Source organism: Anas platyrhynchos, chromosome 17 (genome assembly GCF_047663525.1).
Source record: "Anas platyrhynchos isolate ZD024472 breed Pekin duck chromosome 17, IASCAAS_PekinDuck_T2T, whole genome shotgun sequence".
Lineage (NCBI taxonomy): Eukaryota > Metazoa > Chordata > Aves > Anseriformes > Anatidae > Anas > Anas platyrhynchos.
This window is the reverse complement of record NC_092603.1, coordinates 2,742,501-2,757,500: the sequence shown is the minus strand read 5'-3', so window position 1 is coordinate 2,757,500 and position 15,000 is coordinate 2,742,501.

Sequence of the window (15,000 nt, the reverse complement as noted above, 5' to 3'; positions counted from 1 at the left end):
CGCGGCCGGCACCCGCCGGGCCCCGGACCGAGGCCGGCACCAGCGCCTCGCGCAACGCTCACGGACCCCTGCGGCTCGCGGGGCCGCTCGGCCGTCACACAGCCGGCTTCGGCCGGAAAAGCCCCTTCGTTCGGCGACGAGAACGACGGCCGGAGCGCCGACCAGCGACCAGGGCACGCGCCCTAACCGCCGCCGCCGCTCTCGCCCCGAGCGAGGCAGCGCCTCACCTGCGACGGGAAGCGAGCTGGACAGGAGACCGCCCGTGCCTGAACACCGGACACCGCCGCGGCTCCCCCGGGACAGGGGAGCGCGGAAGAGCCGGCCCGCCGGGGGCCCTGTCCGACGCGACCCGAGTGGCCTCATCGATCGGGGAAAAAAAAAAAAAAAAAAAAAAAAAAAAGCAGCGAACAGCGTCGCGTGCGTGCGTGCGGGTGTGCTGGAGCAACGTCCGCGAGAGGTGCTCGCGCCGACCTGAACATCGGCCCTGACAGGAACCGACCCGCCGGGAAGCCTCTCCGACGTGCCCGAGGAACGCCTCGACGGGCGCCTGCGTGCGGGTGACGTGAGGTGCATCGTCGGGAGCCGGAGGCGCCGCCGCCTCGGCCGTGACAATCCGCGGGGTCCCCCCTCTTTCGCTTTCCGAGCCTCCGGGACCCACACAAGCAGCCGGGGACGCCCCCGGACAGACGCGTTCGGGCGCCGGCGGACCGCCCGCCGGCTTCTGGCCGCTCTCTCTCTCTCTCTCCACAGCTCTGAGCTCGCGGCTCGTTGCTGCTTCTCCGGCGACTCGCACGCGCGAGACCGCTTCTCGCTCGCCGGCGGGGTAGCTGGGTCGGCAAACAGCTGGCGGCTACCGCTCCACACAACCCACGCCCGAGCCGACGCCACCACCGACGCCGCGCGCCCCCTTCTCGCTCGCGCGCCGCCTCTCCAAGCCCCAAGCGCTCGCTCGGCACCGCTGGCGGAGCAGAGTCCTCACTCTCTCCTATAGACGGACAGAAAAGTCCTTGCCTCAGAAACGACGCACGTCCTTTTCCAGGCTACCGCGGCGAGGCACCCGAGCGCAACCGACTTTTACCTCGACCTAACTGGAGGCACAGAGAAACAGCGACGCCTACCACACCTTCCGAGCCGTGGCACGAGCTGCTAGTCTACCTCCAGCCCCACGGCGGGCCCCTAAGTCCCGTCGGAGACGCGGTAGACCTGGCCGCCGTTCCCTCTGCCCGATCGTCGGCAAACTCCTTCGCGCGGGTAGACCTGGCAACCTCAGGAGGACACGGGGAGACCCGCCGGCCGGGAACCAACACCGCCGGCCCGCCTTCCTTCGCTTTTCGAGCGGGCCCTTCCGGCACTTTTCGGACCTTTTCGGCCTTTTTCGGACCTTTCCGGGAATTTCCGACGCTTTCCGCGCCATCGGAACCGCTCGGGAACCGCTCGACCCACCGACGGGCGCGCGCCTTCGCAAACGCGCGCGCGCGCGCGCTCCCGTCGCTGCCGGGCAGACCCCAACGCCGTTCTCGCGGTCGGACCTGCAGCGACCCCTACAGGTCGCCAACCGGCAAAACAAACATGGCGACCGCGGCCGGGTAGACCTGGCGGCTGCTGTCCGCAGCACTTGTACAAGGCGCCCGCGGCCCCCCCGAGCCGGGGAACACCTGCCGGCCGGGAACCAACCCCGCCGTCGTTTCCCTAGCAGGGCTCTGCTTTGTCTTGCTCAGCTTTCATCCGCATTGCTCTGCTCTCCTGTGCTGTGCTAGGCTTCCTTTGGAGACTGTCTCGATGATTTTGCTGCTGAGTCGATTGGTAAATTTATGAACGCATAAACCGTCAGACACAGAACTTGGCCTCCCCGCAGCCCAGCCACTGTCCCCTCAGAACTGGCGCGTGTGGGCAGCAGGCCTGGCCAGCCGACATGGTCCATTCTTTGTCCCCAGCCATGCGGCGAGCTGCCAGGTGGGTCCCACTGCTCGTTGTGTGTCTGAGGTTCTTAAAGACAGTAAGTAACGACATGATTCCCACAACTACGGTGGAAGAAATCCACAACAACAACAACAACAACCAGCTAAGGCAAGACATGGTTCTTGCCCACCGTCACGGTGCACCAGGAGATGTGAAGGAGGCTGGGGAGAGGGCGATCAGGGTACAGCCACTGTCCAAGTCTGGCTGCCACCTGCACACAACATGAGGGCCCTCCGGTCTGCCCCCCACAGACACTTGGAACCCAAAGGAGGGCTGGCCGCCAGCTCGCTACGTTCGCTTTGCTTCCCTTTGTTTTGCCTTGCTCCGCTTTGCTTTGCTCTTCCTGGCACAGTTTTGCTTTCCCATACCTCCTTTCCTCTGCTGTTCTTGCCCAGGCTTTGCCTCAGATTGCTTTGCTTTTTCTTTCCTGAAAATGCTTTGCTTTTCCTTGTGCTACGTTCCCTTGCTCTGCTTTGACTTGCTCGGCTTTCCCTTCCCTGGCCATGCTTTCCTTGGTTTAGCTTTGGGTTATAGACCTGGCACTGCTTTCCTTTTCCTACCCCTGCTGTGCTTTGCCTTGCCTCAAACTGCTTTGCTTTGCTTTGTTTGCTTTGTCTTCCCTGGTTATGCTTTGCTTTTCCTGGTGCTACTTTCCTTTGCTCAGCTTTGCCTTCCCTGGCCGTGCTTTGTTTTGCTTTATGGGGCCATGCTTTCCTTTTTTTACCTTTGCCTTGCTCTCTTTTGCCTCACCTGCTCCTGCTCTCACTTCTATTTTCAGGACATGCTTACCTTTGTTTTGCTTTGCTTTGCTTTATATTTCTGGCATTGCTTTGCTTTTCCTTCTCTGCTCTGCTTAGCTTCTCTTAACCCAGCTCTGATTTGCCTTACCTCGAACTTTTTCGCTTTGTTGTGGTTTATATTTCTGTTTTTTTTTTTTTTTTTTTTTTTTTTTTGTTCATTATTTATTTATTTATTTATTTCCACTTCTTTCTCTTTCCTGGCACTGCTTTGCTTTTCCTGGTGCTACTTTCCTTTGCTCAGCTTTGCCTTCCCTGGCCGTGCTTTGTTTTGCTTTATGGGGCCATGCTTTCCTTTTTTTACCTTTGCCTTGCTCTCTTTTGCCTCACCTGCTCCTGCTCTCCTTTCCATTTTCAGGCCATGCTTGCCTTTGTTTTGCTTTACTTTGTATTCCTGGCACTGCTTTGCTGTTCCTTTTGCTACTTTCTTTTGTTCTGCTTTGCCTTGCCTGGCCATGCTTTCCTTTGCCTTGCTTTGTATTCCTGGCATTGCTTTGCTTTTCCTTCTCTGCTCTGCTTAGCTTCTCTTAACCCAGCTCTGATTTGCCTCACCTCCAACTTTTTCGCTTTGTTGTGTTTATTTTAAAGGTGTTTTTTTGTTTGTTTGCTTGTTTGTTCATTTTTTCTTTTTTTTTTTATTTATTTTCACTTCTTTCTCTTTCCTGGCACTGCTTTGCTTTACCTGGTGCTACTTTCCTTAGCTCTGCTTTGCCTTCCCTGGCCTTCCTTTCGTTTGCTTTATCAGGCCATGTTTTCCTTTGTTTAGCTTTGCTTTGTTCTGCTTTGCTTTGCCTTTCATCTTTTATTCGTTTTTCTTTTTTTTTAATTAATTACTTAAATAAAGAAATTATTTATTTATTTATTTCATGTTCCTTGCATGATTTGTTTTCGTTTTGGACCTATCTGATGTGTTTTTACAGGCCGTGCTTTGCTTTTCCAGGCACTGGTGGTCACTGTTTTTCCCTATGCCTAGCAGGGCTTTTCATTTTCTTGCTCAGCTTTCATCCGCATTGCCTTCCTCTCCTGTGCTGTGCTAGGCTTCCTTTGGAGACTGTCTCACTGATTTTGCTGCCGAGTCGGTTGGTAAATTTATGAACACATAAACCATCGGAAACAGAACTTGGCCTCCCCGCAGTCCAGTGACTGTCCACTCGGAACTGGCACGTGTGGGCAGCAGGCCTGGCCAGCCGACATGGTCCATTCTTTGTCCCCAGCCATGCGGCGAGCTGCCAGGTGGGCCCCACTGCTAGTTGTGTGTCTGAGGTTCTCGACGACAGTAAGTAACTACATGATTCCCACAACTACGGTGGAAGAAATCCACAACAACAACAACAACAACAACAACAACAACAACAACAACAACAACAACAACAACAACAAAACAGATAGAGATATATAAAACGTCACGGTGGACTAGGAGCTGTGAAGGAGGCTGGGGAGAGGGCGATCAGGGTACAGCCACTGTCCAAGTCTGGCTGCCACCTGTACACAAAATGGAGGCCCTCCGGTCTCCCCCCCACAGCCACCTGGAATCCAAAGGAGGGCTGGCCGCCAGCTCGCTACGTTCGCTTTGCTTCTCTTTGTATTGCCTTGCTCTGCTTTGCTTTGCTCTTCCTGGCACAGTTTTGCTTTCCCATACCTCCTTTCCTCTGCTGTTCTTGCCCCGGCTTTGCCTCAGATTGCTTTGCTTTTTCTTTCCTGAAAATGTTTTGCTTTTCCTTGTGCTACATTCCTTTGCTCTGCTTTGACTTGCTCAGCTTTGCCTTCCCTGGCCGTGCTTTGTTTTGCTTTATGGGGCCATGCTTTCCTTTTTTTACCTTTGCCTTGCTCTCTTTTGCCTCACCTGCTCCTGCTCTCACTTCTATTTTCAGGCCATGCTTGCCTTTGTTTTGCTTTACTTTGTATTCCTGGCACTGCTTTGCTGTTCCTTTTGCTACTTTCTTTTGTTCTGCTTTGCCTTGCCTGGCCATGCTTTGCTTTGCCTTGCTTTGTATTCCTGGCATTGCTTTGCTTTTCCTTCTCTGCTCTGCTTAGCTTCTCTTAACCCAGCTCTGATTTGCCTTACCTCCAACTTTTTCACTTTGTTGTGGTTTTTATTGCTGTTTTTTTTGTTTTGTTTGTTTGTTTGTTTTTGTTCGTTATTTATTTATTTATTTATTTATTTTCACTTCTTTCTCTTTCCTGGTTATGCTTTGCTTTTCCTGGTGCTACTTTCCTTTGCTGAGCTTTGCCCTCCCTGGCCTTGCTTTTTTTTTTTTTTTTTTTTTTTTTTTTTTATAGGTCCATGCTTTCCTTTGTTTAGCTTTGCTTTCCTCTACTTTGTTCTGCTTTGCTATGCCTTTCCTGGTCATGCTTTGCATTTTTTTTTTATTTTTATTTGATGTTCAATTCCATGCTTTCTGTTTTCCTTTTATGTCTTTTTCTTGTGTTTTCTCTGGCCGTGCTTTGCTTTTCCAGGCGCTGGATGTCATTGCTTTTCCCTATTGTCGTGGTTCCGCTCGAGTGGGCAGCCGAGCTCCACCACAGCCGCTCTCTCACTCCCCCTCCTCAAAGAGGAATGGGGAGAAAATCTGTGAAAGGGGCTCAAGGATTGGGATAAGGACGAGAAAATCACGCAATAATTAGTGTAACGGGCAAAACAGACTCAGCATAAGAAGACAGATAGTAAGATTTATTGCTCATTACTAACAAGCTAGAGAAGTGAGAAACAAAGGAAAGAAACCAAAAGCACCTCCCCCCCCATCCACCCTCTTCCACCTCCTCCCCCCGAGCGGCGCAGGGGAACGGGGGAATGGGGGTTATGGTCAGTCTACAGCACTTCTTCTCTGCCGCTCCTTCTTGGTCACTCTCGTCCCCTGTGCTGTGGGGTCCCACCCACGGGATGCAGTCCTTGACGAACTGATCCGGCGTGGGCTTCCCACAGGCAGCAGCTCTTCCAGAACTGCTCCAGATATGGGTCCGTACCACGGGGTCCATCCCTCAGGAGAAAACTGCTCCAACCCGGCTCCCCTACGGGCAGCAGCTCCTGCCAGATCACCTGCTCCTGCGTGGTCTCCTCTCCACGGGCTACAGGTCCGGCCCGGAATCTGCTCCGGCAGGGGTCTTCCACAGGCGGCAGCCTCCATCGGTGCAGGGCCACCTGCTCCACCGTGGTCTCCTCCACGGGCTGCAGCGTTGGAACCCTGCTCCACCGTGGTACTCCATGGGCTGCAGGGGGACATCCTGCTTCACCACGGTCCTCACCACAGGCCGCAGGGGACTTCTGCTCCGGCGCCTGGAGCACCTCTCCCCCTCCTTCTACACTGACCTTGGCACCTGCAAGGCTGTTTCTCACTCCCTTGACTCTCCCGGCTGCTGTGGCGCAGCAATTTTTCCCTGTCTTAAATATGATCTCACAGAGGCGCAAAACAACATCGCTTATTGGCTCAGATCTGGAAAACAATGGGGCCCTTCCCAAATATGGGGCGGCTTCTAGATCTTTCTCACAGAAACCACCCCTATGGCCCCCTGCTACCAAAACCTTGCCATGTAAACCCACTACACCTATGCCGCTAGGTCTTTTCCCTAGCAGGGCTCTGCTTTGTCTTGCTCAGCTTTCATCCGCATTGCTCTGCTCTCCTGTGCTGTGCTAGGCTTCCTTTGGGGACTGTCTCGCTGATTTTGCTGCTGAGTCGATTGGTAAATTTATGAACGCATAAACCGTCAGAAACAGAACTTGGCCTCCCCGCAGCCCAGCCACTGTCCCCTCAGAACTGGCGCGTGTGGGCAGCAGGCCTGGCCAGCCGACATGGTCCATTCTTTGTCCCCAGCCATGCGGCGAGCTGCCAGGTGGGCCCCACTGCTCGTTGTGTGTCTGAGGTTCTTAAAGACAGTAAGTAACGACATGATTCCCACAACTACGGTGGAAGAAATCCACAACAACAACAACAACAACAACAAAATAGATAGAGATATATAAAACCAGCTAAGGCAAGACATGGTTCTTGCCCACCGTCACGGTGCACCAGGAGATGTGAAGGAGGCTGGGGAGAGGGCGATCAGGGTACAGCCACTGTCCAAGTCTGGCTGCCACCTGCACACAACATGAGGGCCCTCCGGTCTGCCCCCCACAGACACTTGGAACCCAAAGGAGTGCTGGCCGCCAGCTCGCTACGTTCGCTTTGCTTCTCTTTGTTTTGCCTTGCTCCGCTTTGCTTTGCTCTTCCTGGCACAGTTTTGCTTTCCCATCCCTCCTTTCCTCTGCTGTTCTTGCCCCTGCTTTGCCTCAGAGTGTTTTGCTCTTTCTCTCCTGGAAATACTTTGCATTTCCTTGTGCTACTTTCCTTTGCTCTGCTTTGACTTGCTCAGCTTTCCCTTCCCTGGCCATGCTTCCGGTTGCTTTATCAGGCCATGCTTTCCTTGGTTTAGCTTTGGTTTATAGACCTGGCACTGCTCGGCCTTTCCTACCCATGCTGTGCTTTGCCTTGCCTCAAACTGCTTTGCTTTCATTTGTTTGCTTTGTCTTTCCTGCTTACGCTTTGCTTTCCCTTTTGCTACTTTCCTTAGCTTTGCTTTGCCTTCCCTGGCCTTGCTTTCCTTGGTTTAGCTTTGGGTTATAGACCTGGCACTGCTCTGCCTTTCCTACCCATGCTGTGCTTTGCCTTGCCTCAAACTGCTTTGCTTTGCTTTGTTTGCTTTGTCTTCCCTGGTTATGCTTTGCTTTTCCTGGTGCTACTTTCCTTTGCTCAGCTTTGCCTTCCCTGGCCGTGCTTTGTTTTGCTTTATGGGGCCATGCTTTCCTTTTTTTACCTTTGCCTTGCTCTCTTTTGCCTCACCTGCTCCTGCTCTCACTTCTATTTTCAGGCCATGCTTGCCTTTGTTTTGCTTTACTTTGTGTTCCTGGCACTGCTTTGCTGTTCCTTTTGCTACTTTCTTTTGTTCTGCTTTGCCTTGCCTGGCCATGCTTTGCTTTGCCTTGCTTTGTATTCCTGGCATTGCTTTGCTTTTCCTTCTCTGCTCTGCTTAGCTTCTCTTAACCCAGCTCTGATTTGCCTTACCTCCAACTTTTTCGCTTTGTTGTGGTTTTTATTGCTGTTTTTTTTGTTTTGTTTGTTTGTTTGTTTTTGTTCGTTATTTATTTATTTATTTATTTATTTTCACTTCTTTCTCTTTCCTGGTTATGCTTTGCTTTTCCTGGTGCTACTTTCCTTTGCTCAGCTTTGCCCTCCCTGGCCTTGCTTTTTTTTTTTTTTTTTTTTTTTCAATAGGGCCATGCTTTCCTTTGTTTAGCTTTGCTTTCCTCTACTTTGTTCTGCTTTGCTATGCCTTTCCTGGTCATGCTTTGCATTTTTTTTTTTTTTTTTTTATCTGATGTTCAATTCCATGCTTTCTGTTTTCCTTTTATATCTTTTTCTTGTGTTTTCTCTGGCCGTGCTTTGCTTTTCCAGGCGCTGGATGTCATTGCTTTTCCCTATGCCGCTAGGTCTTTTCCCTAGCAGGGCTTTGCTTTGTCTTGCTCAGCTTTCATCCGCATTGCTCTGCTCTCCTGTGCTGTGCTAGGCTTCCTTTGGGGACTGTCTCACTGATTTTGCTGCCGAGTCGATTGGTAAATTTATGAACGCATAAACCATCAGACACAGAACTTGGCCTCCCCGCAGTCCAGCGACTGTCCCCTCGGAACTGGAGGCTGGGTGCAGCAGGCCTGGCCAGCCGACATGCTCCATTCTGTGTCCCCAGCCATGCGGCGAGCCGTCAGGGGACCCCTAACTGCTACTCGTGTGGTGATAGTGTTCAGTGAGAATTTCAACGAGAATAAGTAACTACGTGATTCCCACAACTACGGTGGTAGAAATCCACAACAAACAACAAAAAAATGTATATAGATATAAAACCAGCTAAAGCAAGACATGGCCCTTGCCGGGTGTCACAGTGGACTAGGAGCTGTGAAGAAGGCTGAGGAGCGGGCGATCAGGGTACAGCCACTGTCCAAGTCTGGCTGCCACCTGTACACAACATGGAGCCCTCCGGTCTCCCCCCCACAGACACTTGGAACCCAAAGGAGGGCTGGCCGCCAGCTCGCTACGTTCGCTTTGCTTCTCTTTGTTTTGTCCTTGCTCCGCTTTGCTTTGCTCTTCCTGGCACAGTTTTGCTTTCCCATCCCTCCTTTCCTCTGCTGTTCTTGCCGTGGCTTTGCTTGGATTTGCGTCAGACTGCTTTGTTTTTTCTTCCCTCGTTATGGTTTATTTTTCATTGTGCTACTTTCCTTAGCTCTGCTTTGCCTTCCCCGACCTTGCTTTGTTTTGCTTTATGGGGCCATGCTTGCCTTTGTTTAGCTTCTCTCTGCTCTGCTTTGCCTTGCTATGTTTTGCCTTTTCTGGACATGCTTTGCATCTATTTTTTTTTTAATTATTATTATTATTTTTTTTTTTCTTTAAATGTTCATTGCATTCTTTTGGTTTCATTTTGGACCTATCTGATGTGTTTTTACAGGCCGTGCTTTGCTTTTCCAGACCTTGGTTGTTACTGCTTTTCTTTATGCCGCTAGGTCTTTTTCTTAGCAGGGTTTTACTCTGCCTTGCTCAGCTTTTATCCGCATTGCTCTGCTGTCCTGTGCTGTGCTAGGATTCTTTTGGAGACAGTCCCACTGGTTTTACTGGGCTAGCCGCCAGCTCGCTACGTTTGCTTTGCTTCTCTTTGTTTTGCCTTGCTCCGCTTTGCTTTGCTCTTCCTGGCACAGTTTTGCTTTCCCATCCCTCCTTTCCTCTGCTGTTCTTGCCCCTGCTTTGCCTCAGAGTGTTTTGCTCTTTCTCTCCTGGAAATACTTTGCATTTCCTTGTGCTACTTTCCTTTGCTCTGCTTTGACTTGCTCAGCTTTCCCTTCCCTGGCCATGCTTCCGGTTGCTTTATCAGGCCATGCTTTCCTTGGTTTAGCTTTGGTTTATAGACCTGGCACTGCTCGGCCTTTCCTACCCATGCTGTGTTTTGCCTTGCCTCAAACTGCTTTGCTTTCATTTGTTTGCTTTGTCTTTCCTGCTTACGCTTTGCTTTCCCTTTTGCTACTTTCCTTAGCTCTGCTTTGCCTTCCCTGGCCTTGCTTTCGTTTGCTTTATCAGGCCATGTTTTTCTTTGTTTAGCTTTGCTTTGCTCTGCTTTGCTTTGCCTTTCATCTTTTATTCGTTTTCCTTTTTTTTTAATTAATTAATTAATTTATTTATTAATTTATTTATTAATTAATTTATTTATTTCATGTTCCTTGCATGATTTGTTTTCATGTTGGACCTATCTGATGTGTTTTTACAGGCCGTGCTTTGCTTTTCCAGGCGCTGGTGGTCACTGCTTTTCCCTATGCCTAGCAGGGCTTTTCCTTGTCTTGCTCAGCTTTCATCCGCATTGCCTTCCTCTCCTGTGCTGTGCTAGGCTTCCTTTGGAGACTGTCTCACTGATTTTGCTGCCGAGTCGATTGGTAAATTTATGAACGCATAAACCATCGGAAACAGAACTTGGCCTCCCCGCAGTCCAGCGACTGTCCACTCGGAACTGGCACGTGTGGGCAGCAGGCCTGGCCAGCCGACATGGTCCATTCTTTGTCCCCAGCCATGCGGCGAGCTGCCAGGTGGGCCCCACTGCTCGTTGTGTGTCTGAGGTTCTCAACGACAGTAAGTAACTACATGATTCCCACAACTACGGTGGAAGAAATCCTCAACAACAACAAACAACAACAACAACAAGAACAACAAGAACAACAACAACAACAACAACAACAACAACAAAATACATAGAAATATATAAAACTAGCTAAGGCAAGACATGGTTCTTGCCCACCGTCACGGTGGACCAGGAGATGTGAAGGAGGCTGGGGAGAGGGCGATCAGGGTACAGCCACTGTCCAAGTCTGGCTGCCACCTGCACACAACATGAGGGCCCTCCGGTCTCCCCCCCACAGACACTTGGAACCCAAAGGAGGGCTGGCCGCCAGCTCGCTACGTTCGCTTTGCTTCTCTTTGTTCTGCCTTGCTCCGCTTTGCTTTGCTCTTCCTGGCACAGTTTTGCTTTTCCATACCTCCTTTTCTCTGCTGTTCTTACCTCAGATTGCTTTGCTTTTTCTCTCCTGGAAATGCTGTGTTTTTCCTTGTGCTACTTTGCTTTGCTTTGCTTTGCTTTGCTTTGCTTTGCTTTGCTTTTTCTTTCCTGGGCCTGCTACGTTTTTACTTGTGCGGTCATGCTTTATTTTTTATTTCTTTGCTTCGTGTTCCTGTCAGTGCTTTGCTTTACCTTCTCTGCTCTTCTGTACCTTTCTTAGCCTTGCTGTGCTTTGCTTTGACTCAAACTGCTTTCTTTCCTTGGCTTTCCCTTTCCTGGCACCGCTTTGTTTTTCCCCGTGCTCCTTTCCTTAGCTTTGCCGTCTTTATGAATGCATAAACAAGTTCATGAAACTTGTTTATGAACACATAGAAAAGTTAGCCGGCCTGCAGCCCGACAGCTGTCCCCTCGGAGCTGGCGGGCAGGGACAGGGATCTGGCTACCGGGCCAGGTCTATTTTGTTGCCCACCGTTGTCCGGAGAGCCACCAGGTGGGCTCTGTTGCTATTCGTCTGGGGAGGGGTGTGGGTTGAGAACAACAATAAATAACTACTCGATTCCTAAAACTAAAGGGGGAAACAGATGGAGAAAATACTATTATTATTACTACTACTACTACTATTTTTATTACGTTTTAATGATACTTATTTCTATTACTATTTAATACTTTTATTTCTAATAGCTTTTTAGTAGTATATAATAATAATAATAATAATAATAATGACAATAACAATTTATATAATGATAAGCAGCTAAAGCAAACCAGCCAGGCAGCCAGCCAAACTGAGTGGCACAGGTGGGGAGCCGTTCACGGCCGAGCAGGAGCCTCTGATGTCAGAGCGAGAGGCGGCCCGAGGCAACCGGGGGCCGCTGCCACACCCTGGCCTTCTCAAACGCCCAGCTCCCCATAACCCAGCGATTTCGACTGACGCTAAGTTAACTACGCATTTTGTTTTGGCAGCACCGTTTTGCTTTGCTTTGCTTTCCCTGGCCCTGCGTTGCTTTGCTTTGCTTTGTATTCGTGGCACTGCTTCGCTTTTCCTGGCCCTCTTTTACTTTGGTTTTTCTGTTCCTCACCATGCTTTGCTTTTTCTGGCCTCGCTTTGTTTCGTTTTGCTTGACTTTGTATTCGTGACACCGTTTTTCTTTCCCTGGACCTCCTTTGCTTTGGTTTCTCTCGCCCTTCTTTGTTTTGCTTTTGCTGGCCCTGCCTTGCTTTGTTTTGCTTTACGTTGTATTCAAGACACCGCTTTTCTTTTCCTGGACCTCTTTTGCTTTGGTTTTTCTCGCCTTTCTTTGTTTTGCTTTTGCTGGCCCTGCCTTGCTTTGTTTTGCTTTACGTTGTATTCAGGACACCGCTTTTCTTTCCCCCACCCCCCAGGAAATCCTTAGCTTAGTTTTTTTTTTTTTTTTTTTCCTCACCCTTCTTTGTTTTGCTTTTGCTGGCCCTACCTCGCTTTGTTTTGCTTTAGTTTGTATTCGTGACACCACTTTTCTTTTCCTGGACCTCTTCTGCTTTGGTTTTTCTTGCCCTGCTTCGTTTTGCTTTTCCCGGCCCTTCTTGGCTTTGCTTTTCCTTTTGCCTTTTTCTTTTCCCTGGCAGGGCTATACTTTGTCTCGCTCCGCTTTCCGTTGCATTGCTCAGCTCTGCTTTGCCGTGCTAGGTAGGCTTCTTTTGCAGACCGTCGCACCGATTTGGGCGATGAGTCGATCGGTGTATTGATGAAGGCATAAACCCTCAGGCGCACACCGTGGCCTCCCCGCAGCCCGACGACTGTCCCCTGGGAGCTGGAGGGTGGGGACAGGAAGCCTGGCCACCCACCCAGCACGGTCTATTCCTCATCCCCCGCTGTTCGGCGAGCCGCCAGGTGGGTCCCGCTGCTGCTGTTCGTCTGGGGATGGGGTTGGGTGAGGTTTTTTAGGACGATAAGTGACATTACACGATTCCCAATGATTTTGGTTCGTTTTGCTTTGCTTTACTTTTCCTTGCTTTACTTTTCGTTGCTCTTCCCCGCTTTGCTTTTCCTGCACCTGCTTCGACATGCTTTCCTTAGAACTGCCTATTTTTGGGGGGTTTTGGTTTGTATTCCCGGCACCGAATCCTTTTCTTTGCTCTGCTTTGCTGTTCCTACTCTGCTTTGCTTTTTTGCTCTGTTGATGTGTTTACACACTCGGGAACGCTGGGTCACCTCATTCGGCCTCCCCACAGCCCGCCAACCGTCCCTTCGCAGCTGGCAGGTGGGGGTGTGGGGGTCGGCCACCCAGCCAAGTCTATTCCAGTACCCCTGCTGACTGGGGAGCCGCCACCTGAGCTCAACTGCCATTTGCCTGAGGAGGCGGGGGGGGGAGGGGGGGGAGGAGGAGGGGGAGCTGAGGAGTGGAGGGGGGGGGGAGGTTTTGAAAGACGGTAAGGAATGACAGGATTCCTAAAGCTACAGCAGAAAACAGGCAACGGAACAAACTAATAACAAACATAAAGATAACAGCATTTATTTTCCAAAGCAGCTAAAGCAAAGCGGCCAGGCAGTCAGCCGCACTGAGTGGCACAGGTGGCGAGCCTCTCGCGGCCGAGGAAGAACCTCTGACGTCAGAGCGAGCGGCGGCCCGAAGCAGCCGGGGTCCGCTCTCTCCCCCCGCCCCCTCCCTCCTCGTGGAGCCACCAGGTCTACTTCTCCCTCCTCCTCCCCGCTGTCTCCCCCCCCCCCACCCCCCCCCCTTCCCCCTCCCTCCTCGTGGAGCCACCAGGTCTACTTCTCCCTCCTCCTCCCCGCTGTCTCCCCCCGCCCCCTCCCTCCTCGTGGAGCCACCAGGTCTACTTCTCCCTCCTCCTCCCCGCTGTCTCCCCCCGCCCCCTCCCTCCTCGTGGAGCCACCAGGTCTACTTCTCCCTCCTCCTCCCCGCTCCCCCCGCCCCCTCCCTCCTCGTGGAGCCACCAGGTCTACTTCTCCCTCCTCCTCCCCGCTGTCTCCCCCCGCCCCCTCCCTCCTCGTGGAGCCACCAGGTCTACTTCTCCCTCCTCCTCCCCGCTCTCCCCCCCCCCCCCCCCGCCCCCTCCCGCCTCGTGGAGCCATCAGGTCTACCCCGCCGTCACGGCCGTCGGTCTAGCCATCACGGCCACTGCTAGAGGGCGGCCAGTGATGAGAGTAAGAAGTCTGGAAGGCAAGCTTCATTTACTTTGGCATGAAATGATAGCCCCCTGCTATCATTGTCAGGTGGACACAACAAAAGCCCCTTCTCTCTGCCCACCTGTCGTGGTTTAACCCGGCCGGCAGCTAAACACCACGCAGCCGTTCGCTCACCCTCCCCCCTCCCTCTCTGGGACGGGGGAGAGAAATGGGGAGTGAAGCCCGTGAGTTGAGATAAAGACAGTTTAATAAGACAGGAAAATAATAATAACAAAATAATAATAACAATAATAATAATAATGATACAATGGTGATAATACGAAAGTAATAGTATGTACAAACAAGTGATGCACAATGCAATTGCTCACCACCCGCTGACCGATGCCCAGCCTAACCCCGAGCAGTCCGGCCCCCTCCCCCCAGCTAGCCACCCCTATCTATTGTTTAGCATGACGTCAGATGGTATGGAATACCCCTTTGGCTAGTTTGGGTCACCTGTCCTGGGTCTGTCCCCTCCCAGCTCTTACTGCACCCCCAGCCTGCCCGTTGGCAGGACAGAGCAAAAGGCTGAGATGTCCTTGGCTTGGTATAAGCACTGCTCTGCAACAATTAAAGCATCGGGGTGTTATCAGCACTCTTCTCATCCTAAGCCAAAACACAGCATTCCACCAGCTACTAGGAAGAAAATTAATTCTGTGCTAACTGAAACCAGGACACCACCCCCTAACCTCGCACCTTTGAGTGTCCCCTTGCCCACCAGGACTTTCCGTGCATGACCAGCAAAGTGCCTGGACCCTGGCAGCCTCTCTCCCCCCGCCCCCTCCCTCCTCGTGGAGCCACCAGGTCTACTTCTCCCTCCTCCTCCCCGCTGTCCTCCCCGCCCCCTCCCTCCTCGTGGAGCCACCAGGTCTACTTCTCCCTCCTCCTCCCCGCTGTCTCCCCCCCCGCCCCCTCCCTCCTCGTGGAGCCACCAGGTCTACTTCTCCCTCCTCCTCCCCGCTGTCTCCCCCCCCCCCCACCCCCCCCCCTTCCCCCTCCCCGCCTCGTGGAGCCACCAGGTCT